This window comes from Chlamydotis macqueenii, chromosome 4 (assembly GCF_036417535.1).
Source record: "Chlamydotis macqueenii isolate bChlMac1 chromosome 4, bChlMac1.mat, whole genome shotgun sequence".
Taxonomy (NCBI): Eukaryota; Metazoa; Chordata; class Aves; order Otidiformes; family Otididae; genus Chlamydotis; species Chlamydotis macqueenii.
The window spans coordinates 68,450,342-68,461,110 of NC_141559.1; the positions used below are offsets into that span (position 1 = coordinate 68,450,342).

At 44.4% G+C, this 10,769-nt stretch overlaps 1 protein-coding gene across 2 annotated transcripts in view; it reads right to left on the bottom strand.

Annotated features, from left to right (window-relative positions):
• The window catches only part of C1QTNF7 (C1q and TNF related 7), a 52,572-nt gene extending 43,348 nt beyond the window's left edge, over positions 1-9,224 (bottom strand). For both annotated transcript variants that reach the window (XM_086747618.1, XM_086747615.1), the window contains exon 1: positions 8,789-9,224. The gene's annotated coding sequence lies outside the window, so the exon portion shown is untranslated. The remainder of the gene's footprint in view (positions 1-8,788) is intronic.
• Positions 9,225-10,769: the final 1,545 nt, after the last annotated feature.

The window sequence follows — 10,769 nt, forward strand, 5'->3', positions numbered from 1 at the left end:
CTTCAAATTCATCAGTCTTTTCATCAGGTCTGGAGTGAGGTTGAGGCTATTACAGACCAAGCTATTGAAAACACCTAATAAAAATGTTCTTTTCTTGCAATGAGCTGCAACCAGTCTCATTCCTGCAAGTATGAGGCTTTCTGACACAAGGGTATCTCTGACCATGAGTAGAGCATGAGCAAAGGCACCTCTTTAACTCAGTAAGAAGCCACTTACAGTGCCGCCCAGTTTGCAAGAAGTAAAGGGCTACATCACTGTACAAACTAATTTAATGGCATATGGTTTCTTGATTTAAGGAAAATGGTTCAAAACTGAAAAGCAGATTGCAGCTTTGCAGAATAAATTGGTGCTGTCATTGCAGGTAGCTTAAAATTGCTTAAGCAACACAAGCTTGTCTGGATTGAGTTAAAAAATGTTTGGGTTTTTTTTGTTGTTGTTTAGTCCAAAAATAGAATTGCTTCAGCTCTGTTCAAGCTCAGTTTTGTTCCAGTTATCTTCACTTTTCTTCTCAAACACACTGTTTTCCCAGATCACTTTATGGATATCATCTACGGGAGGGATGGGAGTGTAGGAACAGGAGCACAGCACCGAGAGCTCTGATTCCTGCTCTTAGCACTGCTGTTGTCTCTGATCCTGCTTATCCTGCTTTCCTTCTGTTTTCCTTCTGTACTTCTATTCTCCTTCTCAGTTTTTCCTTTAGTCTAGCTGATGTTCTGGCTTAATGAGAAGTCCTTTGCAAGCCTGGTACATTGTCTAATTCTACCATCATGAAGGAGAAAGGTTTCTTGACTGCTCCAGCCCTGGAAGATGCTTCTCACAGCAGAAGAGACTGCTAAGGAGAGGAGCCCTCGTCATCACAACAGCATCCCACAGCCTTATCAGCATTCCACCATAAGGTTTGAGTTCCCATGCCCCCAGCAGAAGGCTGGGTACAAGGCTATTTTGCATTTTCTCACAACCCACTTTGATTTGCTGCAATCAAACCCGAAACCCCAAACTTCCGAAAGCAGCATGCTACGCGATGGTTGCAGTACATGCACCCACACACCTGGGGTTATTCTTGCGTGTGAGAGCCCTGCGGGGCACAGCTTGTGTTATCGGGTCCCTTTCTGCAATAGGAGCACCAGGATATGAGGAGTGAGGAGCATGTACCAGGAGAAAACACCTAACTGAACCCTATTTTTAGAGGCATACTTGAAGAACTCAGTACAGCCATCCATTTCCTAGGGCTAGGTTTAGCACAGCAGTTTGCAGATTGAGCTCACTATTCTTCCTGTTTTGCCTTTTAGGTAATAAACCCGTAAACCCCTGGGGTTCAGGTAACACTGTACTAAGGAGCCCTGCCTCCCCGAACACCCGATTCCCAGCTGCACAGTGACCCGCAGCAGCAGGACCAGCCCCTCTGTGCCCAGGCATCCCTATCCCATCACCCCGTCACCTGCCGAGGCCCCACAAGAGGACCCCCTCCCCTTCCCACACCAGATACTTTCTGTTTTGTGGATGCCCAAGCATTTCGACCATCTGGTAGGACTTGTCGTTTCTCATCACCTTTCACAGACACCCAAGGCTCAGAAACCTCCTGTGGCAGCCCCCCAAATCCTGTCTCCAGGAACTGTTAAGACCTTTTTAAGGCTACTGTGTTGCTGTTATTTCAGTGCTGCCTGTGCACGGCAGACATGCTGTGGCTAGGTGCCAAGCCGCCTGGAGAAGAGCCTTTTTTACTGAACTATAACACAAGCTGTAAGCAATAGGAACTGATGGTCCAAAGTAGGTGTACGTATGTTGTTTGTAGGCTGAATGGCTCAGTATATGTGCACGTGTTGAAATACAGACGCTCTGAGGTTAGCTGTGGCCACCGGCTCTTGTACAATATAGGTAAACCCTGTCATTTTATCAGTCTTGTCTGGAATGGGTTTGGACTCAGGCCCTTTCCTATCAGCGCCTTCGCCATTTTGTTGGGTGCAGTGAGTGCTGTTTCTGTGAAAGCTCTCAGCGCAGCCCTGCCTGGGCTTTCGATCGCGGTCTGGTCCGGGCGCCGCGCTGCGCTCCCACCTTCACTCTCAGGCAGCCAGGGGTGAAATAACGTCTCCCAAAGCAAGAAGGGGTGTGCTGGAGCTGCTGCCGAGGCCTGCGTTTGGCACCCCTGCAACAGAGGGCTGCAGTGTCTGTTACACATAAATTATGTTCTGAAGGCCTAAACAGATAAATATTGGAGTGGCTGATGAAAGGAAGCAGTGCCAGCTGCTTTTGGCCAGCGCAAGAGGAACGTGTCCCGTTGCCTCAGGTTGAAAAGGCTTTAGATGTTTAGGGCTTGCAAAAATTAGAGGGAGGAAGCACTGGTAATGATATCTGACACATATTTACTCCATTCATGAACAAATTAACCTTAATTATCCAATTTATAAATCAGCTTTAAGTGGAAGGGCCCCTCCTCACCCCCCACTGCTGCATATTTGGGGGATTAAGTTGTTTGTTTTTAGTGATAAATTAGAAACATCTGCTTCTGCTGACAGGCTGGAAAGGAGGCATGTACAGCAAAGCGGCCAGCTGGGCCGCTCTGATGCTGGGGTGAATTTGGTACCAGGGCATGGTCCTGCCCACCTCTGGCCACATGGTCCAAAAAGATCAGGCCCTCTCCCCTTTGCACAAGGGCTTGGCAGGGCAGAGGAGATGCGTGGCTGCTCCTGGGCTTGCTCAATATGGTTTCTGGGGATGCCAGAGCAGCAGTGAGCATCTCCAGTGGCGTGCGCTCAGCAGAGCCTTCCTTTTAAGGGTGTCTTGGCAGTTCTTCTGTGCAAGCAAAACTGTTTCTGCTATGGGATGATTAACTCTTCATGTCAAGGAATCCAAACCTCATGCCAGAGTCACCGCAGAGGTCACTCAAGAGTGAGCAACAATAGCAGTAAGCAGCCAGACCACGCCTTCTGATGAAGAAAATTGTGCTAATTGAGGGAATTGAGATGTTTTACAACCCCAGTGTAATGCCACAGAGGTGATACAACCTCCCAATTGCCAAGACAGGTTGGAAATGGCCACATAAAAGCACTTCACACGGGCTGTCACCTTGTGCAGGAGGTATGAAAACAACTCTCCTGGCTACAGGCTGTTACATGCAGGAGTGGAAAGCTGGGACTACATCCTGCCGGGTGCAGCAATCCAAATATAACCTGGGCATCCTACACCCACAACACACCTGGTCCATGCATCACCTTATGGCACCCTGCCGAAGGGAACTGTGAGGATAGGTTTCAGTGGGGCCTGGATCGGATCTCACTGCAGGGTTTTAATACGTGCCTTAGTGGGCTGCAGAAACAGATGTTTTACTCAAACCAGTCAGATTTTTTTTTTCAGCCTTTGGCAATCAAAACTCTCAGACAGCAGCCCTGGTCTGCAAGGACAAAGTATGCATGCAGGAAGGGAGAAACTGAGATGCTGGACAGTTTCTATTAGCTCGTGTTCATGAGATGCTCTCTTTTACTGCCTGGACATTTTCTCCAGGTGGGTTTGAGGATTATGTGCATTTAACCAAAACTTTTGGATAATCTGTCAGCTCTGTCACAGTGAGAAACCCCAGGCAAGTTCAGTGCACTCTCAGACCCGCTGTACAGTACAGGTCCTACAAGTTGGATGCCTCCTGGCACAATGTTCAAGTGTGATGCAGTGCAACATAAATGTATTTCTATCTGACAACCTCCAGGTACAGAAATTTTGAATCTCAGTTCTGCCTGAAGCAGGTTACAACATCAGGATTGAGGTGTCTGGCCCGTCCTTGTGCAGGGAGACATCCTAGACATCCTGCAGGGAAAACTCTCAGTTCTTCTTAAAAAGCAGCCAAAGCAGCTTCCAAAACCTCATTCTGATGTAAGGCATCATAATCCAGCTGTAAAGTTTAAAATACAGTGAAATACAGCCCCTCCTCTAGAGAAACCAAAAAGTATCCGCCGCACATCCACAGACCTGAAAGTGCAGCAGAGCAGCAAATCCCCGCCCCCAAGACCTGGGAAGATGAATCCAGAAAGGAACTTTTTTTTTCTTTCCCTTTGTTTGAGCTGAGGAGAGAAGTGAAAATTTCCTTCTTCCAGGAGAGGGGCAGGAGCTGTGACCTGGACACCACACCTTTACACGAACTGCTTTGCTGGAGCATAAACCATCCTGTTCCTACTCACCAAATCACTGCCTCTCACTGGAATGATTTCTCACTGCCCCACCTCAAAGCTGGTGCTCAGAGGTCATCTGCAGATGTGTATCACCACTTTCTAGCAGGAATGTCTGGACTGAATAACAGAAACAGTAACTCAAGAGAGGCCAAAGCAGCTGATCTTCCTCCAGCCATCAGGAAATCAGCTGTTGGGAAGCTTGAGAGTACTGCTGCCTTCTCACATGGTCTGGGCAGGGGTTACAGGATGGCCCATCGACCACTGTTGCTTCAGGGAGGAACAGCTTCCATCAGGCCCCTCCAAAACCCCCTGTGAGCAGGTGGTAAAGGGGAAGCCCCTGGGTAAGCACGCAGACACACCAGGAAAATGGAAGAGCTATGAGAAGGATACCAGATTGGTAATTTACAGGAGGAAAAGAGTGGAGGAACTGAAGAGAGATTGGAGACAAGTAAAAATGTGTGGGACCGGGAGAGTTGCTAAAGCAGGGCTGTGATCAAAGACTGTTCTTGGGGTTTAGGACCGAAAAAGGACAGGCTCTGGAAGATAACCTTCACAGCACATTGGTGGAGAGCTGGAGCTCATAAAGACTCAAAGGAGCCAATTGCTTTGTTAAAAAAACCAAACAATATGGTGTCTGGAATAAGCAACTGATGCAAAAAGTAACCTAGGTGTTTGTTAAGTCCCAGAAGAGCCATTTCCGCTGTTTAGTGATGGTGAAAGAGGACTTGAAACAGCAATCTGGGATGTGTTGAGTAGGTGGGATCAATCCCCAGGTGCATTGAAGTGCAGCAGGCTGGCGCTGTGCAGGAACATCAGTGTGGGGCTAGCAAGGCTGGCGTAACATCAAGTTTTTATGGATTGCTGAAAAGGGAAAAGACTTTTGGTTCTGAGTTGTAACTGCTAGTGAGAATAGCAGACGTGTGTTCCAGCACAAGGAGCATCTCCCTCCAAGAAAAGGGAGAGTTTTCCTGGAGAAATCTAGAAAATGTTCAGAGGGTTTTTTTTTTTTCCAAAGGGTAAAAAAAAAAAAAGGGAAAGTCCCTTTCTCAGCAGCTCACAGATCAGGCCACTCCATGCTGCGGTGATAGAAGTCCCACACCACACTGGCCTGGAGCCAGCCATGAAGACGTCGAACTGGTGGAAAGAGGTGGGGTGAGCAGGGTGGACACACACCTCTTCAGCTGTGCCCTTCGAGCCCTCCTTGTTTTTATAGCATTGTCACTCCCTGTTTTCATTGCACATTTTTTAAACTACATTTCAGGTCCCACCTCCATTATTAATACTCTCTCTGCTCTCCTTTTTCCTGAAAGAAAAATATCTTTATTGAAAGAATGTACCAAAAACTGAGAGAAATGAAACAGAGCTTGTGTATTACAATATATCCAAAACCTCATCCCCTTACTGAACAGTTCCCTTCCTTTCCCAGCTTTAACCTCAGACTCTTGCCAGATATTCCTGTTTATTCCAGGGTGTCTGATTTTGGGTTTGGGTTCTCTCTAAAGAGGGAGGGCAGAGCATAAGCTGAAAATGGGATGGGTGGCCTGATGATGTCCAAACACAGTCAAGTATCTCCACTAAATCTTGTTTGAGATTTGGCCTCCACTTCTGTAGGCCCCATTTGGGTCTGAGAGACGCAATACTCACACAGATGAGGAAGACAAATCCAGTAGATAGACTGAAAACAAGCCAATACATTTAAGCCAGCACAACATATGGACTCTCACAGCTCTCAGCCTAGAAAAGACTGCTCCCCACAGATTTCTTTTAGGTTTGCCCAGACTAAGTGAAACATCCCAGCCAGTAAGACTTTTCTCCTCTTTCCCTCTGGATTATTTTATAGCTGTAAACCTCTCACTGCCAGGATCTTTTTCCCATCATGCGCAGCCTGTGACAAGAATTGGTTTTACACTGAACAGTTCTGCCCTTCCCAAGTCATACACCTCACAGAAATGTGTAGACTGTTTGATCAGATGGTCCTATCCCCCACCACCCCAAAGTATAGTGAAGCTGTAAAGTGTTTTTGAAGGCTTTGCAGTTCTGCCTTCGTTGCTTTGAGCTTTCTCGTCTGCATACTACATCAGGTGAGGCTTGAGGCTAGACACCCAGGAACAGATTCACACTGCTTTTTCCAAATGAAAACTAAATCCTAATTTATGAAGAACCTGAAGAATTTACTTCAGCATTGGGAAATCAAAGTAATCTGTATTTCTTCTTCAACCCAACAGAGAAACTGCCCTACTGATCTGCACCTCTTACTTTGGAGAGACTGTGCGCAGAAATGAATACCTTTTGCTGATAGTTGTAGCCCTATGCTTGTAACTAAAATGTAAATCTGGACAGTAATTCTCTCACTTGCAGCCTTTATTTTTTTTGGGTATGATCACGAAGATGAGCCTACAAAACCTCTAGATTTCAAGGCAATCATGTAATTGCTTTGCTCTCCTTTCCACTAACAAAGAATCCACTTCAGCAGGTAAAATGGAGTTTGACTTCTCTTGTATCTGTGACAAGCAACCTCTAGGAATCAAGAACACTGTATTTTTTTAATGCCTCTTATTTGTGTAAAAGGTTGCAGCCATAGGATTTTCATTCCCCTGTGAGGGTCAGTTTTTCTAGCCAGTCTAAAGTGTCATTTTATTATCTGCAATGTGTCTTTCTGGTAACATGGATGTTATTTGATCATACAATGACAGTATGCATAATGTTGCTGTAGCATCTGTTTAGGAAATTAGACTTACCAGTGCATGGGACAGACCTGTGAATGGACATATCACAGAGAATTAAGGATATAAGTCAGCTCTATCACAGTGAATGGGACAGAGAATCTTCTGCAGGCACTCAAACCCAGCCCTCAAGACACTTCTTTTTTTTTTTGTGGATTTCCATCCACTGTCTCACTTTGCCACTGTAGATAAGTGCAACAGTGAATTGTGGAGATGACAGAGAGGATGCAATAATACAAACACTACGTTCTTTCTTTGCATAATTCTCTGTTAGTGCTGCTGAGCCAGAAGCAATCTCTGTGGCTGAGATAGATACTCAGTTTCAGAAACCATCCTGTTTCCTGTGCCATTAAGCGATATGGAGTGGGAGCAGCCTTCTCTACCTTCGCTCCCACCTACCCATCAGTTTGGTAGGGTGCTGTGGAGGCAGGACAAGGAATAGGCAGCCATGGAGAGAGGGGAATATGCTTCCCAATCCCCACATCACATAGTCCTCACCCAGGTGACACCTGATGGAGATGTCCCTACCTCAACCTTTCCAGAGCTCAGCAAGGATGGTGATGGTAGGCTTCCCACTCAGCGCAAAATTTAACCCAGGGGCAGCTTCACAGGGAACCAGGCTTTCAGGATTTCCTCCATGACAGTGGGGCACAACGTAGCCCACAGGGACACAGTATCAGGGGGATCGACACCCCTGCATTCCACCAGGGAAAATCTGCTCCAGTAGCGCAGCTGAAGTTGTCCCTAGCCAGGGAGAACAGGGAGCAGGCACTGTAGGAAGAAGGGATTTTATCCTCTTTAATGCAGCGTGTGATGTAACACAATATTTGAGTGATTTCTGAAGCAGGTTGTTAGCGAATTTCCACAGCTTGTATAGCTCCAAGGGCTGTGGGTAATGCTGTGCTCACACCCATATTTTCCTAAAACTTCAGCCTGAAAAGCTTCATCATTTCCTTGAAAGTGAGTGGGTTAGAGAAACTAGCCACCATTGTGAGTATCAGGTTTTGGGCAGCTGGCACGCAGGCAAGCCTTGCCTCAGCCTCGCCTCGATAATGGTAACCAGAGACCCAGGGGAAAAAAGGGAGCAAGAAACCACTAATCCATTTACACTCTCACCCACCCGGACCAAGGCTGTGTTTAATCACTTATGCTCAGTGTTTCATTTATATTTAACAGCACACCACCTCTCCCCAGTCTGCACATAGGCACAAAGCACACTACTAGTAGCAGTGGAAGCACAAAAACTTAAATGACCTTGAAAAAACCCAACAAAACAGAAGAAACATCCCAACAAAATAGCAAATGGATGTATTTGTGAGAGTTTAATAAGTTAAATGCAGGAGCTTAGCTTTGCAAGAGCACAACCCTGAAGCAAAATGATTTATTTGGTATTTACAGTTTTTTGGATTTTTTTTTTCAAAACAAGTTTCTATGAAACCATAGCAACAAAAGCTAAATTGAAGATTTGGAATGATGTTGGAATCATTCATGAGGGAAAAAAAACCCAATAATCTCTTTTTGGTGTTGATGGAATTTAAGATTAAAGCTAAGTAGAGAGAACTATTTCAAAATATTTTAGGCAATTTAATCAGCCTAAACTCTGTGAAAGGTAGATATTTAAAAATATTTTTTGCCAGAAAATTATGTCCTTGATTTTTAAAAAAATCTATCTGATAGTTTCCTGATAGTAATGTTATGTGCATAAATGTCTAAGTTTATTACTCTTCTCTTGCAAGACAAGATACATAAATAGATTTCACTGAAGCAGTACTACAGAAATTCTCTAATGGAATCACAGGTATCCCAGCAAAAATCTGCACTTTTCTGAAAGGTCTCTCTATTGTGTTCCCTTCTTCAAATGCATTTCAGAGAAGTCAGAATAGGAAAGTAGAATCAGTTAAAAATTACCTTTACGCTTGAGAAGATGACATCAGATTTTTCAGCGAAAGCAATGTGCTTCTTTTGGGTAGCGTCGTAAAAGTTGTGAATTCAAGCCAACAGGTAATTGCTGGTGATTCAAAATCCTTTAAAACAAATTAAAACACTGTGATGACAAATAATGTACTTCATGAAAACTTATTAAACTTATTTGAAGCTTGATGCTCTTGTATTGAGTTTTGTAACTGTCTGTCTCAGCTAAATAAGCTCCCACTCCTTTCCTCGGACACTTGCCAACTTTTCTAATTTAAAGCAACTGTGAGCTCGCCGTAAAACTCCTGCTGGAAGCAGCTCGATGTATACCACGGAGCAAGGAGCGAGCGCGTGCTCCAGACTGAAGCGGTGTGGCAGAGTCCTAACAGGTCCGGGGACATAGCCTCCCGGAGGAAATGTTATATCATCTTTGGAAAGCATGATAGGCTAAGTTGTCTCCTTCTTGGTAAAGACACAGAGAAGATGAAAAAATCATGCTGCTTCTGGCATGTAGTCCCCTCGGCGCGGGATTTGGGAGGAGCAGCATCTGCCTCAAAGTGCAGGAAGGAGAAATAGCCTCAAACGCACAAACTGCTCAGAGCTCTCAAAGGAGCCTGGTCCCCAAATTGGCCAAAAGACTCCCAGTATTTTTAGAGGTGCTGATCCTTGGTCTGAGGCTTTGGGGACAGGTCCAAGGGCTTTCTCCTGGGCTTCCTCTGCTAATGCAATGTGGGGTGTCTGTCTCACAGGGGGTAGGACATCCAAGCTGGGGATTATGTCTAAGCACAACCCCAAACTACTCCCTTGTGTGATTTTGAAGAGTTTCAAAAGAAACTCACAGCAACAATTCTATCTTCTGAGACACTGTCAAGCTTCAAAAAACAGAGGTTTGATTTTCAAAGGCGTCTGCTTACTGAGGACGGCTCTGTTCTGCTTTCTCAAATTAAGATGGTGGAGCATGTGACGTGCTGTTCATGCAGGAGAGTTGCTGATGCCCATGTCAAATTCCTCCTTTTTGCAAGGAATTTATGTCAACCAGTTATAGTTGACATACATGGTGTGCATTTATGAATTGACGGAAAAGGTTTCCTTTTGCAAATATGAGTTTTTCTCTGCAGAGTAGCTAAAAGCAAGCAAACAAAAAGACAAATTATAAAATATTATTTTGGGACATTTGGGAAATGTCAGTCTCTGAGCTTCCATATTAGAACCATAACAAACTTTGGTCTGAAACTAAGAGTCTTAAAAAGCCTGTCTTAGACTATGCTGCAGATCACTGAGCACTTTTGGAAATGCATCCAACCGCCCTGCTGATGCTAAGGTGACATAAGGCAACAACTACAATAAAGTTGTTATTAAGTGACTTTGGCTTGTCAGCCATATTTTCTTGCAAAACTGATGTAAGTGAAGATGAAATCATTAGACTAAAATTTTCAAAGGTGTTTGGTGCTCCTGAAAGAGGAAATGATTCTTCTGTGACAAACCAGCCAATGTCAAAATGCCACCTTTGAAGTGGCTATAAAAGATTTTGTTCATTTGCATTTTCTAATTTATATGACGATAAAATATTAAGTATCTCATATTTTAAAATGAGAATTGAAAAACCAGGGTCCTGTGCGTTCTATCAATATAGATAAAATACCACTGGAAATGATGGGAGAAATGGTTTAAGCAAAACCACTTTTTTTTTTTTACTTTCTAGTGGAGTTTCATTCCAGAACTAAATGATAATAACCAGCATATAGAATACTGTGCTACAAAATCAAATGTTAATGTGAAGACTTTAGTATATAATCTGACAAGCCTTCATTTTTCCTCAAAGTATAGCTATCAGAGTATTTTTATTTTGCTCTGTGGATCTGCTGGTGGACTTGGATGCAGGTGGGCAACAGTGAAAGTACAAATTCCATCCTATCTTGTCACTGAACTGTACTGCAGAAACAACCTAAATGTATCAATTCTTGTTTTGTGATCAGGC